At 48.2% G+C, this 15,306-nt stretch overlaps 1 pseudogene; it reads left to right on the top strand.

Annotated features, from left to right (window-relative positions):
* The first annotated feature begins 4,077 nt into the window (after positions 1-4,077).
* LOC128256346 (uncharacterized) lies at positions 4,078-14,248 on the top strand (annotated as a pseudogene).
* Positions 14,249-15,306: the final 1,058 nt, after the last annotated feature.

Here is a 15,306-nt window from a genome sequence, read left to right as displayed (position 1 = left end):
TTTGATCCAGTGTAAAGTTATCATGGAGTCTGTCTACAGGAAAACATTCTCAATGGGACAATTTAGCAATGGCCTGACACGATAATAGAGATCTGCTAAAACTTGAGCTGCACACAGCTCAAGGCAAGGCAAAGTTTTTGTCTTAAGGGGAGCTACTTTCGATTTGGCGGTCATTAATGAAACTTTCAAACCTTCAGCAGTTTGAGTGCGAACGTAGATGCACGCTCCATACGCTCGCATGGAAGCGTCTGCGAAACCATTTATTTGAATCAGAAGTTGTGGATCTGTGTGAACGAATCGCGATACCTTAATTTACAGCAGTTGCAGAAGCGTCATTTCAAACGTCTCCCCCGATGTAAGCAACTGCATCGGTAGCGACTCGTCCCAATATAATTTGCGAAGCCACAGTTCCTGCAACAATATCTTTGCCTTTGTGACCAAAGGACACAAGACAAAATATTTCGCTTTGTCGCGAGAAGATCCAGGAAAGAGTCATCCAACCGAAATTGAAAGTAATCTTTAACCAGTAACCAAACCACGCCAAGGGTTTTAGTTATGTCTGAGTCTGCCATAAGTGGCATTGCAGCGCTATCACCTGCGGATAACTCTGGGCAGTTTTATAACCACTTTGCCAATTCAAAACCTGCCACTTGCTAGACCTGAGAAACTTCGTCTCGAAGACTTTATAGGTCTTCAACGCATCCGGCGCTAGTCAAATTTTATGCAAATTAAAAAGTGTCGATATGTTGTCAAAAAAATTAGGAAATCATTATCGTACACCCGCTTTAGACTAGCAAGGGCTTTGGGATAATTTTCGGCAGTGACTTGAAAGGCCCTAACTGTTCCTTAAGCGTCTGCATTTAAACACCAAATTAAATGATTGAATTATTCAATACCGTGTGAAGTGTCGTCTTTGTCAACAAAAGTTTCAAAAAGGCTTACAAAAATTTTAAATTCGGAGTGTTTTCCGGTAAACGTTGGAAGAGCGACGCTCGGTAGGCGGCATTGAGGCGGGCGATTTGCCGACGGAGCGGATTTCTCGATATTATTTCGATTGAATTTTTTTAAATCGAAATCAGCAATGACTTTGTCAATACGGCCTTCTCTTCCAACTTTTCGCGGTATACATCTTTTGTATCTTTTTTCTTCTATTTGGTTTTGAAGAGATGAAGCATTTTCAATGTGCGTATTTAGAATGTCTAATCGACACTCAAGCTCAACCGGACTCACAGATTATTTAGCATCTTTTAAATAGCGTTATGTTCGGCTTACACTTGTGAGGAGTTGAATAACAGTGGCCCACCAGTTACCAATTACGCGGCGAATTCGCCCGTAGTAACGGTAGTGCAAGAGAGAGTGGTGCCCTGAGCACCAGACAAGGATAGGGAGAGTCCGAGAGGGACAGCAATACAAGAGAGCAGCGAAGGGCCGTGGGCAGAAGGAAGTAACGGGACGGCACCGGACTTCGGACCCTGGAATGTTACTGATGCCGAGTGTAAACCAAACGGCATAACTTTCCATTGAAACAGGCCTTTCCCTGGCACTGTGAATGCGGTGTACTGCCTGCTGGCTGCCTCCAACGGTATCTGCCAGTACCCGTCTTTTAAGTCGAGGCTGCTAATATATTTACTTAGCTTCTCGGAGTTGGTACAGGATGTAGTTGATCATCTGCATTGGATATGCATCCTTCACGGACTTTCAGTTGATCTGCCTGAAATCCACACACAGTCTCCATTTCCCGGTCTTGTTCCTTACATGACTATTGGTGAGCTGTACGGACTCCTTGACGGTTCGATGCAGCCCTTTTCAAGTAGTTCGTCTACTTTGGCGTTGATCTCGCCCTGCATTTTTGGGTTCTTCGGATAGTACCGCTGTTTGACCGGCTGATCGTCCTTCATGATGATCCTCGGTCTTTAAAAACTGGTCCACATCCTTTTACGAAAATCCCTTCGGGGCTTCCACGACTGCTACCGACAGTTTTTCCTCCAGCCAGCCTCGGTGTCTGTCCCTCGCCAATATCATCACGCTGTGACCTGCGCATTTCACCTCGGCTCCGATTTTGGTGAGAAAGTTCCATCCTAGCACCAGTGCGTCGATCAATCCTGGGAGGATCAGCAGCTCCATTGACACTTCTCTTGTGCCAAGTCCGATTTGAATTTCTAGCTGCGATTTTACGTCTCCGCATCTACCGTCCGCCATCCGTACTTGCCTCTTTGTGGGTCCAACCTTTCCTGCCGCCTGCAGCCTGTACGCCAGCTCTTTACTGATGAAACTCGCTGTGGCGCCGGTGTCCACCGTGGCCTTAACATTCGCGTCACCTATGAGCACTGTTTCGGACAGTTGCATTTCTTCCGCCTTCAGGTCGCCCATTATTTTTGAGAGGCAGCACCTTACGATCCCTGGCAGCCCCTCGGAGGCTGGGATCGTTGCGCGTTTCCCGAACTGCACTCCACCGTTCGGACACCAATCTTTCCGCATCGACAGCTGAACGTGAGTCTGCGCCCCCGCATCTGCGGCAAGCGTTGGCTGGATTCTGGATAAATTCACTGCGATCGGCTGGTGGTCCGTGTTCCTGTGCCGTATGCCTCCGTGGCGCATCCGTGTCCTCCTGGCACCGCCTACACACCGCACCCTGCTCTGCTCTTGGCCTTGGCACTGGGCGGCTCTGTGTTCTCTGGGAGTGGTTTTCCATTTCCTCCAGTTCCTCGAACTCGTCTGCCAGCGCCATCAGGGCGTCCAGGTGCCGACACTCGTACGGCCGGATAAACATTCGGAGGGCCGGCGTGCTGTTCTCCTTTATCCTCTTCAGGACTTTTTTGGCAGACATAACCAGGGGCCGCATCATCGTCTGCATGTAATCCCTAAATTTTTCCCCGTATGTCTGCCTCCGCTGCCTGATCTGGTCCGCTAGCTTCTCCATGTAGCCTCGAAGGAGGAAATAGCCTTGGAAGCTGAATATGAAGTCTCCCCAGTTGTCCCACTGCCGGTTGTTAGCTATGAACTACTTTAAGGCTCTGCCCTACAGCAGCTCCGGCATTGCTCGTGGGATCTGGTTTATATCCAGACCATATGTCACGGCTGACCACTCCACCTGCTCCAGGAACTCCAGTGGCTTATCGTTGCCGTCACCGAAAGTTCCACTCTCAAACTTGCTTGGCAACCTTGGCGTAGTCCTGCGGATGTGGCTTAACGCTTTCTTTCCTCTCTCGGCTGCCTTCTCGCTGCCTGCCGTCGCTTGCCCTGCTCTGATTATCCAGGCTTGCTATAAGACCTTCGGCATCTGCGGTTGTTAGTTTAAATTTAAGGACCGGCAGCTTCCGGAATTTGATCTCCAGACCTGCCACTAACTCTGCCACGACCGGGTCTTCTGCTATTCGGTCAACCGTCTCTGCCAGGGTCTTCCTCATCGCCTCTACTGAGCCCTCGAGTTCTATTCCCAGAACATTGCTCACCTCGGCGAAGTCCTCCTTCCTGAGATTATAAATCCAGGACTGTCAGGGCAATTACTCATGGGCGCCAGATGTAACGACCTGATTTCTTAGGTATTCTCGCTCGCTACGTTAACGGACGGCTAGCTCAGAGAGGTTATGGGTTCGTTCCACCAAATTTATGTTGGGTGATTGCCTTTGACCAAAGAATAACGCAAGAGTTCTGTTGTCGTCCTCTGCGGCGTCGCTCCTCGTCACTGTCTTTCGCGGCGTCGCTCCTCGTCGTCGATTGCTTGTTGGTATCTGACTCGTGACGGCTCCTTCGAGACTCTGGATATTATGCGAACCTCACTGTCGGGATCGGCAAGGTGTTTCGCCTAGCAGGTAGAACTAGGTTCTGCCTTTTCGCCTAGCCACCTTTATCGGAGGCTCCACGCTAGGGCTCCCTGAGCTCGATTTAACCGCGACCCAGCGTTGAGGCCTCAGCCTTGTAGACTCTCAGTCGTTCGGCGTCTCAACTTTGCGATCTTGACCCTGGTACTCGGCACTTGATTAACTTGCTACTGGTCTCGCGTACACGCACTCGCTCTGATTCTCGCACTATTACATCGGCGTGTGCTGCGCTTGCGCCGCCTTTTTTGAGCCGGTGATGGTCCGTTATTTCCCTTCTCCAGCTCGCGTGATCGGGTCGAAGGTCTACTGCCGCACCGTTAGTTCACGGTGCGTCCTCTTTGTGCGGGTCCGAAGTCCGCCAATTTACCGTTCGACCTTGTTGCCCTTGCCGTGTGAGGGTCCAATGTCCAGCGTGGTACCGTTGATTCACGGTGTCTCCGCTTTGTTCGGGTCCAAGGTCAGTTCTTAACTGTTTGACCTTTTTGCCCACGACTCCTCCTTGCTAGGCAGCTCTCCTGCATCGGGATTTGTGGGGAGTTTTAAGACTCTTCACAACCTTTGAATAAAACGGTAAACCCATACCAACACTCTCAAAAGCTTTAGGTGCGACGAAAAGGACTCTATTTTCTGAAGCATATAATTTGGCTTTGGGGTGACTACGGGAGCTAGTGCCGATTTGCGTAGCTCCATCGACACTACATCAGCCGGCAGTTCAAAATGTCTACTTACAGGCCAATTATTTTCTGAGTCGAATAAGAACGAAGGCCCTCCGAACCAAATGGACGTTGTAAGCTCCTCTACGTCACATCCTCAGGCCACTATGTCTGCTGGGTTGACTTTTATGGGAACGTGTCTCCAAATTGCTTTCTCCGACCAATGAATCTCTGCAACACGGTTCGAAACAAAAACCGACGACGACGAGGGATGGGTTTTGATCCAGTGTAAAGTTATCTCGGAGTCTGTCTACAGGAAAACATTCTCAATGGGACAATAAAGCATTGGCCTGACACGAAAATAGAGATCTGTGAAAACAGCTCAAGGCAAGGCAAAGTTTTTGTTTTAAGGGGAGCTACTTTTCGATTTGGCGGTCAATAAAGAAACTTTCAAACCTTCAGCAGTTTGAGTACGAACGTAGATGCACGCTCCATACGCTCGCATGGAAGCGTCAGCGAAACCATTTATTTGAATCAGGAGTTGTGGATCTGTGTGAACGAATCGCGATACCTTAATTTACAGCAGATGCAGAAGCGCAATTTTAAACGTCTCCCTCGATGTGCGCAACTGCATCGGTAGCGACTCGTCCCAATCTAATTTTCGAAGCCACAGTTCCTGCAAAAATATCTTTGCCTTTGTGACCAAAGGACACAAGACAAAATCTTTCGCTTTGTCGCGAGAAGATCCAGGAAAGAGTCATCCAACCGAAATTGAAAGTAATCTTTAACCAGTAACCAAACCACGCCAAGGGTTTTAGTTATGTCTGAGTCTGCCATAAGTGGCATTGCAGCGCTATCACCTGCGGACAGCTCTGGGCAGTTTTATAACCACTTTGCCAATTCAAAACCTGCCACTTGCTAGACTTGAGAAACTTCGTCTCGAAGACTTTATAGGTCTTCAACGCATCCGGCGCTAGTCAAATTTTATGCAAATTAAAAAGTGTCGATATGTTGTCAAAAAAATTAGGAAATCATTATCGTACACCCGCTTTAGACTAGCAAGGGCTTTGGGATAATTTTCGGCAGTGACTTGAAAGGCCCTAACTGTTCCTTAAGCGTCTGCATTTAAACACCAAATTAAATGATTGAATTATTCAATACCGTGTGAAGTGTCGTCTTTGTCAACAAAAGTTTCAAAAAGGCTTACAAAAATTTTTAAATGGGAGTGCTTTCCGGTAAACGTTGGAAGAGCGACGCTCGGTGGGCGGCATTGAGGCGGGCGATTTGCCGACGGAGCGGATTTCTCGATATTACTTCGATTGAATTTTTTTAAATCGAAATCAGCAATGACTTTGTCAATACGGCCTTCTCTTCCAACTTTTCGCGGTATACATCTTTTGTATCTTTTTTCTTCTATTTGGTTTTGAAGAGGTGAAGCATTTTCAATGTGCGTATTTAGAATGTCTAATCGACACTCAAGCTCAACCGGACTCACAGATTATTTAGCATCTTTTAAATAGCGTTATGTTCGGCTTACACTTGTGAGGAGTTGAATAACAGTGGCCCACCAGTTACCAATTACGCGGCGAATTCGCCCGTAGTAACGGTAGTGCGGAAAGCGAGAGTGGTGCCCTGAGCACCAGACAAGGATAGGGAGAGTCCGAGAAAGACAGCAATACAAGAGAGCAGCGAAGGGCAGTGGGCAGAAGGAAGTAACGGGACGGACCCTGATAACTAGTGGTAAACAGAGGCCTATATAAACAGGCCGAGCGCAGGTAGCTGGATCAGTATTTTTTTTTCAAATCAACAAGTATCAATCATCAAGTGAACAGTCAAGTGAACGCCACGCCAACAAGGAGCGGAGCCAGTCGACCCCTTCGGATGCAAAGGAAGGACATCGAGGACACCCAGGACGACGAATATAAATACATTGGATTCTAAAGTCTGCGGCAGAGAGGGTAGGGTGGAAGCGTTCGTCTAGAACTTGCGTTGGCGGCTTCCGGCGTACGCCTGAACCGTCAGGTAGAAACTGAGCCGACGTCCAGTGCGACCGGCCGGGACAGAGCAAGGGACAGGAGGCTGCGGCTGCGAAAGGCATACGCCTTGAGAGCACAGTGCCTGTTCACCCTAGTCTGGGAACGGTGACGCATCTTTAAGCCCTGTCATCCCGCCTAGCCAAAGGCAACAGAAAGCAACAGAAGCGAATCCATCGAGGGAGATACCACTTCGCAGCAAGCACAACCCAGCGGGACGTTCAACGTGGGAAGGAGCCGACGGCCGAGCATATTTCCCCATTGTCAATACAAAACCCCGGCCGAGGGTCAAGTCAACGAATAAAAGACCTTCGTATATTTCCAACCTTTCTGTGCGTTTTTACTGATCAATAATGCGGTCACTTTTATATAAATTTGGGGGGACGAACACTTACATCTTCTGAGCTAGCCGCACTACATTCGTAGCGAGCGGATAAACCAAGAAAATCAGTTCGTTACAACTGGCGCCCAAAACGTGATTGTCCTGACAGTGAAATTCAGCATCAAACAGAAATGGGGAAAGGATGGATTTATCTCCTCAAGAAAGAGGATTTCTGAAAGGTGGCAGCCAAGCTTGGCATCATCCTGGAGGGAAGGTCGGACGACATGCGGAAAGCCCTTTCAGAACATGTCACAAAAACACAAAATGACCCAGGAATGGCGGAAATTTGGGCTGAGCTCGAGGAATTCTACGACAAACCAGGCTCAAGCGGCTAATTGCAAGTCCCAGACGCCGAACAACTCATAGCTAGCCTGGGCGTGGAGAGCATGAAGGAGGCAGGAAGATCCAGGGGCACATGTCAAGAAAGAAGACAAGAACAGCAAAGGCCCAGCGCCCAGCGCAAGAAAACAAACTCTCGCGAAACAAATCAACAGAACCACAACAAGTGACGTGTAGAAGATGCGAAGAAGAAGGAGGACACCAAGCACCCATCGACGGACCACGCCAATGGACTCCGAACAACTATAATCACCAAAACACGTTATGGAGGTCACCTATTACTAATCAGAGACAACCCAACGCAGCACCGAGAGCCCACAGACGCACGTCGTGAACCCACACGAAGCCTGCAGACGGTGTGGCGATCACGGAACACGGAACAAGGATGCCGAAACCAGCGGCTACTTTTCTGCTGGATTTGCGGCAAGGTAAGGGTTGGAAGCGTAGAGTGCTGCCAGAGACCGGGAAATGGCCAGCGATCCCAGCCGCAGAGAGGCGAGCAGGGGTCGCAAGGTGTTGTCTCTCCAAACTAACTGGCAAATTAATCGAAGAAGAGCAGCAGTTATCCGCAGCGGTATCGATTGGCGGAACCTCACACAAAGCCACAATCGACACCCGAGCAACAGCGAGCTTTATAAGCGAGGAGGATCCTACCAGGAGTGGTAGACTCGCTTGTGCTAGGATGGAATTTCCTGACAGGAGTCGGCGCCGAAATAAAGTGTGCTGGACATGGCAGTGGTGCAAACCACAATGCGATGTTGAAAAATTTCTAGAGCAGGAGCTCGCAGAATTTCGAACAATGAGTGGAACATCCAACATAGCCGAGCACCGTATCACCATGAAGGACGACAAACCAATAAAACAGAGATACTACCCGAAAAATCCAAATTCAAAGGGAAATCAATGCGAAAGTCGACAAGTTGCTGGAGAAGGGATGCATAGAACACTCGAGAAGTCCGTACAGCTTCCCGATTGTCATTGTGTAAAAGAAGACAGGTCAGTGGAGGCTTTGTGTTGACTTTAGACAGAGCAATGCCAAATCTATCAAAGATGCTTATCCGATGCCAAGGATAAATTACATATTGGACCAGTTGGGGGAGGCGAGATACATAAGCAAAATGGCTACTGGCAAATTCCCCTAGAAGAAAAAAGCAGGTTATTCACGGCGTTCACAGTGCCAGAAAAGGGACTTTTCCAGTGCAAAGTGATGCCATTTGGCTTGCACTCCGCCTCGACGACTTTCCAGAGAGCACTGGATCAGGTTACTGGACCGGTGATGCCACCACATGCGTTTGCATACCAAGACGATATCATCCTGATCGGACGCACACTGGAAGAACACAGAAGAAACCTGAGAGAAGTTTTCCGAAGCCTAAAGCAGGCAAACCTCAGGATAAATCCCGAAAAATGTCATTTCTTCAGAAGCCAGCTGCTTTACCTGGGCCACCGCGTTACAAATCAAGGAATCGGCACGGATCCCGAAAAAGGAGCAGCCATAGCCGAGCTGGAACCGCCCACAACCATCCGAGAACTGCGCCAATACTTGGGCTTAGCATCTTGGTACAGGCGATTCGTGCTCGACTTTGCTCGAATAGTGAAACCATTAAATGGTCTATTGCGGAAAGGCTCGAAATGGACATGGAATACAGATCTTCAGCAGGTATTCGAGTGCTGGCATGCCCAGTCTTCGATAAACCATTCGTACTGCAGACGGACGCAAGCGATTATGGTATAGGGGCAGTCCTGACGCAGGAAACAGAAAACGGCGAGAAGGTCATTTTGTATTCAGGCCGGACCCCGAATGGCGCGGAAAAGAGCTATTCAACCAGCGAAAAAGAATGCCTGGCAATCGTGTGGGCGATCCGGAAGCTCAAGCCATATTTGGAAGTGGTAACTGACCATATGGTCGAAAGTCACTCTGGAAGGATAGCGAGGTGGGCCCTGGAGCTGCAGCAGTATGATTTTGAAATATCGTACAGGAAGGGACAGCTGATGCACTATCGAGACAGCCGCCGCCAGAAGCCTTTAGGCTAGCCAAGGCAACTCAGGAGGTCACACAGGGAGCATGCAGCTGGGTCAAAGATATGTGTGAAAAAATCAACACACAGCCACAGAAGTTTCCGGACTACCTCATGGAGGGAGGCGCGTTTTATAGGCATATCCCGCACAGAGCCGGCAGCGAAGACGTGGCAGCATGGAAGCTTTGTGTACTACGGGGGCTGAGAGAAACCGTCCTGAAGGAGAGTTACGACTCACCATTACGATATTACTGGCCAGGAATGCATAGGGACGCCCGAGCACACGTACGAAAATGCGAGACATGCCTTAAATACAAACCTAACTAGATGCAGGCAGCTGGGAAGATGCGGACGCAGATACCCGAAGAACCATGGGTAACAGTATGCGCAGACTTTGTCGGACCATTGCCAAGTTCAAAGCATGGTAACCAGATGCTGCTAGTGCTGATAGATAGATTTTCAAAGAGGACAGAATTGGTGGCTCTGCGAACAGCAACTGCAGAAACACTTCAAAAGGCATTCCAAGAAAGAATCATCTCCTGGTTCGGAGACCCAAAGGTGGTAATAACGGACAATGGAGTACAGTTTGCCAGACGAGCATTCAAGAAATTCAGCGAAATGGGCATTAAGCAACAATTCACAGCGCCATATACACCGCAGGAAAATCCGACAGTAAGAGCAAACCGAACCGTTAAAACCATGTTAGCTCAGTTTTCAGGACAAAACCAGAGGAATTGGGACGAGAAGTGTACGGAGATTATGCTAGCGGTAAACTCAAGTACGTCGGAGTCAACAGGGTACTCCCCGTGTTTCCTTACGCAGGCTCGAGAGCCTCGGCTGCCCAGCGCCCTGTACGACAGGGAAACGCCTGAAGATAAGGCCAATAAGATGGAGGAGATCTTCGAAATTGTGCGCCGGAACATGGAGAAAGCTGCTCAGGACCAAGCCAGGCATTACAATTTACGAAGGAGGCAGTTGAATCCAACAATAGGGGACGAAGGCGAAGAAGCAAGGAAGCAGCAAAGCTAGCGCCGAGATATGACGGACCGTATACAGTGATGGACTTCGTCTCACCAGTCATTTGTAGAATCCGCCACAAGGAAACACAAAAGGTACGAACTGTCCACGTCAGTGAGCATAAGCAAAAAACACAAGAACTCGGTACAGACAAGCAAGGACAACACGGGCAGGGAGCAACAAGCGGTGCGGACTATAGCGTCGGCCAAATGCCAGAGTCTTTATAGAACGCATGATAACACGAGAATGCAACGACAAAAAGAGCGGACTATATCGTCGGGCATATACCAGAGTCTTTATAATACGCAGGACACAAGGATGCACAGTGACCCAACCAACAAGGTATGAAGCCAGAGTCATCCGTTGACACGCCGCGTAGAATAAGGTGATGCACAGGACAAGAAATCGAAATGACCGCAGGGCAACAACAATCCGTAGCGTCGGCAGACTCTGTACGAACTGCGGAAGACCACGACCAGATCTTTGTTTTCCCGAGGAAAGAGGGGAGACGGTACAGCTTGAGAGCTTTACCGTAGCATGCCAAGCCGTAAAAATTCGAAAACGACGCGCACACACATAAACGGCCACAATTAAAAAAAAAAACAAAATAAAAAAAACACACACACATAAAACGCACTACAGCTGAGCCGGCAATCTTAAATGAGAGATATACATGAAGACCGGGTTCGCTGGGAAACAAACCACTTGCCAACTAAATGCAGAACGCCGCAAGAGAGTGATTGACCCCGGCCCCAAAGGCAGAAAAGGTCAACTCTGCAATCCTGGGCCAAGCTTTGAATGAAAGAGACAATAAGTAAACAACGAATCGATAGGAAATTGCTCTTACCATATCATTGTGCGAAGTCACTATAAACAAAGGGATGGGGGCGCTTCGATTTAAAGCGGCCGATTGGTACTGGACCATAGTGTCGATCGGTGGGCACAAAATACTGGATATATCAGCACACGGAGTCACACGGTGGAACATTGCTAGCATCGGGTGGCAACGCCACGCTAGGTCACTGAACCGATACCAGCTGAAGACCGATCGGCTGGGCGGAGAGTGACCATACCATACCAGAGTCACACTGGAGAATATCGATAACACCGATAGCAGCTGGAGACCGATCGGCACGGCGTAGAGTGACCATCCAACGGAGAGGACAAAGCACGAAAATAAAGAAAATCAACGGGGGAAACGTCTGGGGCGAGAATTCAAAAGTCTATGGGGAAACGTCTGGAACGGGAATTCAAAAGTCTATGGGAAACGTCTGGGGCGGGAGATTCAAAATCTGGAAGGAGGATCGGCGCTGTGGAACTCAAGAAGGAGCTAAGAGCATCGTGGGAACCATCTGGAAGAACGAGTCGACTAGAAGGCTACAAGTAAACGAGGACAAGTACGAGGAGAAGATACGTCGAGGGAAGGATGTCAGAATGTGGAGTATACCAAGGGAGAGAGAACAACGAGTCTCTTTTGCGTTCCCGAAGTAAGGGGAGAATGTGAGGAGTTGAATAACTCCCTACAAGTTAGAAAGCAAGCACAGTAAACACATGCAAACCAGACAAGGATAGGGAGAGTCCGAGAGGGACAGCAATACAAGAGAGCAGCGAAGGGCCCTGGGCAGAAGGAACTAACGGGACGGCACCGGACTTCGGACCCTGATATTGGTGCCGTGCGCAGAGGACGGAAGGTCGAACGGTAAAACCGTGGACTTTGGAACCAGAGCCAAGGAGACGCCGATAACTAATGGAAAACAGAGGCCTATATAAACAGGCCGAGCGCAGGAAGCTGGATCAGTAGTTTTCTACCAAGTCAACAAGTATCAGTCATCAAGTGAACAGTCAAGGGAACGCTACGCCAACAAGGAGCGGAGCCAGTCGAGACCTTCGGATGCAAGGCAAGGACAACGAGGACACCCAGGACGACGAATATAAATAAGTTGGATTCTAAAGTCTGCGGCAGAGAGGGTAGGGTGGAAGCGTTCGTCTAGAACTTGCGTTGGCGGCTTCCGGCGTACGCCTGAACCGTCAGGTAGAAACTGAGCCGTCGTCCAGTGCGTCCGGCCGGGACAGAGCAAGGGACAGGAGGCTGCGGCTGCGAAAGGCGTACGCCTTGAGAGCACAGTACCTGTTCACCCTAGTCTGGGAACGGTGACGCATCTATAAGCCCTGTTATCCCTCCGAGCCAAAGGCAACAGAAGGCATCGCGAGCGAAACCAGCGAGGGAGACACCACTTTGCAGCAAGGAGAGACGCTCAACGTGGGAAGAAGCCGACGGCGGAGCATATTTCCCCATTGTCAATACAAAACCCCGGCCGAGGGTCAAATCGGCGAATAAAAGATCTTCGTATATTCCCAATCTTTATGTGCGTTTTCACTGATCACGTTTATATAAATTTGGTGGGACGAACACTTACATCCAAGAAAATCAGTTCGTTACTTTTCATGCAAACATCTCGCACACAACGACGACAGATTTCAGGCCGGTAAGTCTGACATTCTTTCTACTTAACAGTTTTGATCGACTGATTAGACTGGACAACAGAAAGAGGTCTAAGGGTAAAACCCTCGAAAACGGAGCTGGTGCTGTTCACAAACAGATACAAGGTTCCTCAACTTAACCCACCAACATTAAATAGCTGCTCTCTCTCTTTCAATTATAACGCTAGATACTTAAGGTTATTACTAGATAAGCGTCTGACATGGAGACTGAACAGCCAAGAGAGAACGAGAAAGGCAACAATTGCCCTCTATTCCTGCAAAAAAGCCATCGGACCGAAATTGGGCATGTCCCCAAAATCGTCAACTGGATACACACAGCGATAGTCAAGCCTATTCTAGTCTATGGAGTGTCAATAAGGTGGCCTGCGCTAATGAAACAGACAACCACAGCAAACCTTAACAAGGTTCAACGAATGGCATCCTTATGCATAAGCGGAGCCCTGCGCACCACCCCCAACGAGGCGCTAAATGCTATACTGAACCTTCCCAGCCTGGACTTAGCCGGCATGGAGCGGGCCAAGATGGCTGCGGTTTGAATGAGGGACTTAGGGCAATGGAAGTCCCAAACATATAGTCATGCCAGGATACTCCAGCAAGTCACAACGATCCCACCTTAAACGGATCTATGCGAACCAATTGAATACAGCCACACCCCCTTTGAAGCATTGCTCCCAACCGGGCCTAATAGAGGTAGTCAATTTCTGCACTGACGGCTCCAAATTAAATAATCAAGTCGGAGGAGGTATATACTCGACCAACTAGACATCAGGAAATCCATTAGACTTCCGGATCACTGCAGTGTCTTCCAAGCGGAAGTATGCAAACGATGCAAGCTGTCAAAAGAAATGGGAAACATCTACAGTGATAGTCAAGCGGCTATCAGGTCGATTATCTCGACCAATACAAACTCTCAAACTATATCAAACTGCCGCAAATCTCTACATGAGATGGCTTTGCAGTTTAAAGTATACCTAATATGGGTTCCGGGTCAACGAAATATTGCAGGCAATTGTATTGCGGATGAGTTGGCCAGGCATGGCACTACCGTTCCTCTCCTTCCGGACAAGGAGAACATTGGTATGCCGATGGCCACCTGCAAGTTAAACATTAAAAGCAAATATAATAAACTTGCGAACCTAGCATGGACACATGCAAGACATTGTCGCATCTCTTGCAAGACATGGCTAATTATTAATGCGAAGAGAACTTCTGAACTTCTAAAGCTAAACCGTACCGAGTGCGGAATGCTAATACGAGAGCTTACAGGCCATTGGTTGATCGGCACACATGCAAGCAGACTGGGCGCGCCCCAAAACGATTTCTGCAGAAGCTGCAGGGACGAGGAGCAGAAGGAAACGGTGGAATACCTGTTCTGTTCCTGCCCGGCCCTATGCAGATATAGTACCACTTAGGGAATCCCTTCATGAGCAGCCTAAAGCGAATAATAAAATTCATGAAAGCAACCGGATGGGAGCTTTGCTAGGTCAGCTGCGGTAAGAGCAGCAGACAATAATATAGGAAAGGGGACACAGATCCACGCGGTATCACAATGGACCTTCTAGGTCTAAGTTTTTCAATAATTTATACCTGTTTGGCCGATTCGATTGCAACTTCGTTTTTTAAATCCATATTCCAGCGACAGCAGGCAAATTAAACTTGCAGCGCCGACGAAAAAATGGCTTGGACAACAACCAAAGGAACGGCAGAAAAGTTCCAACGTTTAAATTTATTTCGGAAGATAAAACTTGTTAATTTTTTTTAACCGAAACGAATAATTTGCTTGTGTGTGTTTGTTTTAATTTTTTACCTAAAAAAATTTGTAAAAAAATCGCGAACCCTACTGCGATTACGTTGGGGTCACCAGGAAAATTGAATACTAGTTTGTATTAACGAAACGCGAAACTTGTGTGACTGCAGTAGGGTTCGGCGGATTTAATTGCAAAAAGAAATTGTGTAAAACTTAGCGATATTGCGACGATGAAAAGGAATGGTTTCGTTGGAGTTCAAATGATCACTAAATTTAATGTTCTAATAATTTCTCTTAGAATCTTAATTATGCTAAGGTGGCAAGAGACGGGGCTTATTCGCAAAATCGAACGAACGAAGGCTTTATTGGCTCCCGCTCCCACTCTCGCCCTACAACTAGTAACTTCAATTTAAATCACAGCGCCAAACAAGTAATAAACCGATATATCCCTGTTGAGTTCTGGGATAAGGTTGAAAAGGTCGGTCAGCTTCTGCTGCTTGCCTTTTTGCTTTTTTGTTTTACAAGCTTCACACCTCCGTATGTATTCCCGATCCTGTCGAACCATTCCTGGCCAATAAAATTGCCCACGAATCAAGTCAAGTGTTTTTACCATTCCTTCATGAGCGGATACTACTGCATTGTGTGCGCGGTCAACAACAGAATCAATGAGCTGCACCGGAATTCATAGCTTCTAGGTCTTCACGTTGCTTTCTTATGAACTATATTTGTGTTCAGTACGAATACATATAAACTGATCTAATACTGTCACATCCGGGTACGATTTTTGGTTGTCT

The sequence above is a fragment of the Drosophila gunungcola genome, assembly GCF_025200985.1.
Source record: "Drosophila gunungcola strain Sukarami chromosome 2R unlocalized genomic scaffold, Dgunungcola_SK_2 000015F, whole genome shotgun sequence".
Lineage (NCBI taxonomy): Eukaryota > Metazoa > Arthropoda > Insecta > Diptera > Drosophilidae > Drosophila > Drosophila gunungcola.
The sequence above is the reverse complement of the archived record's forward strand: the minus strand, read 5'-3'. Positions and strand labels throughout refer to the sequence as shown.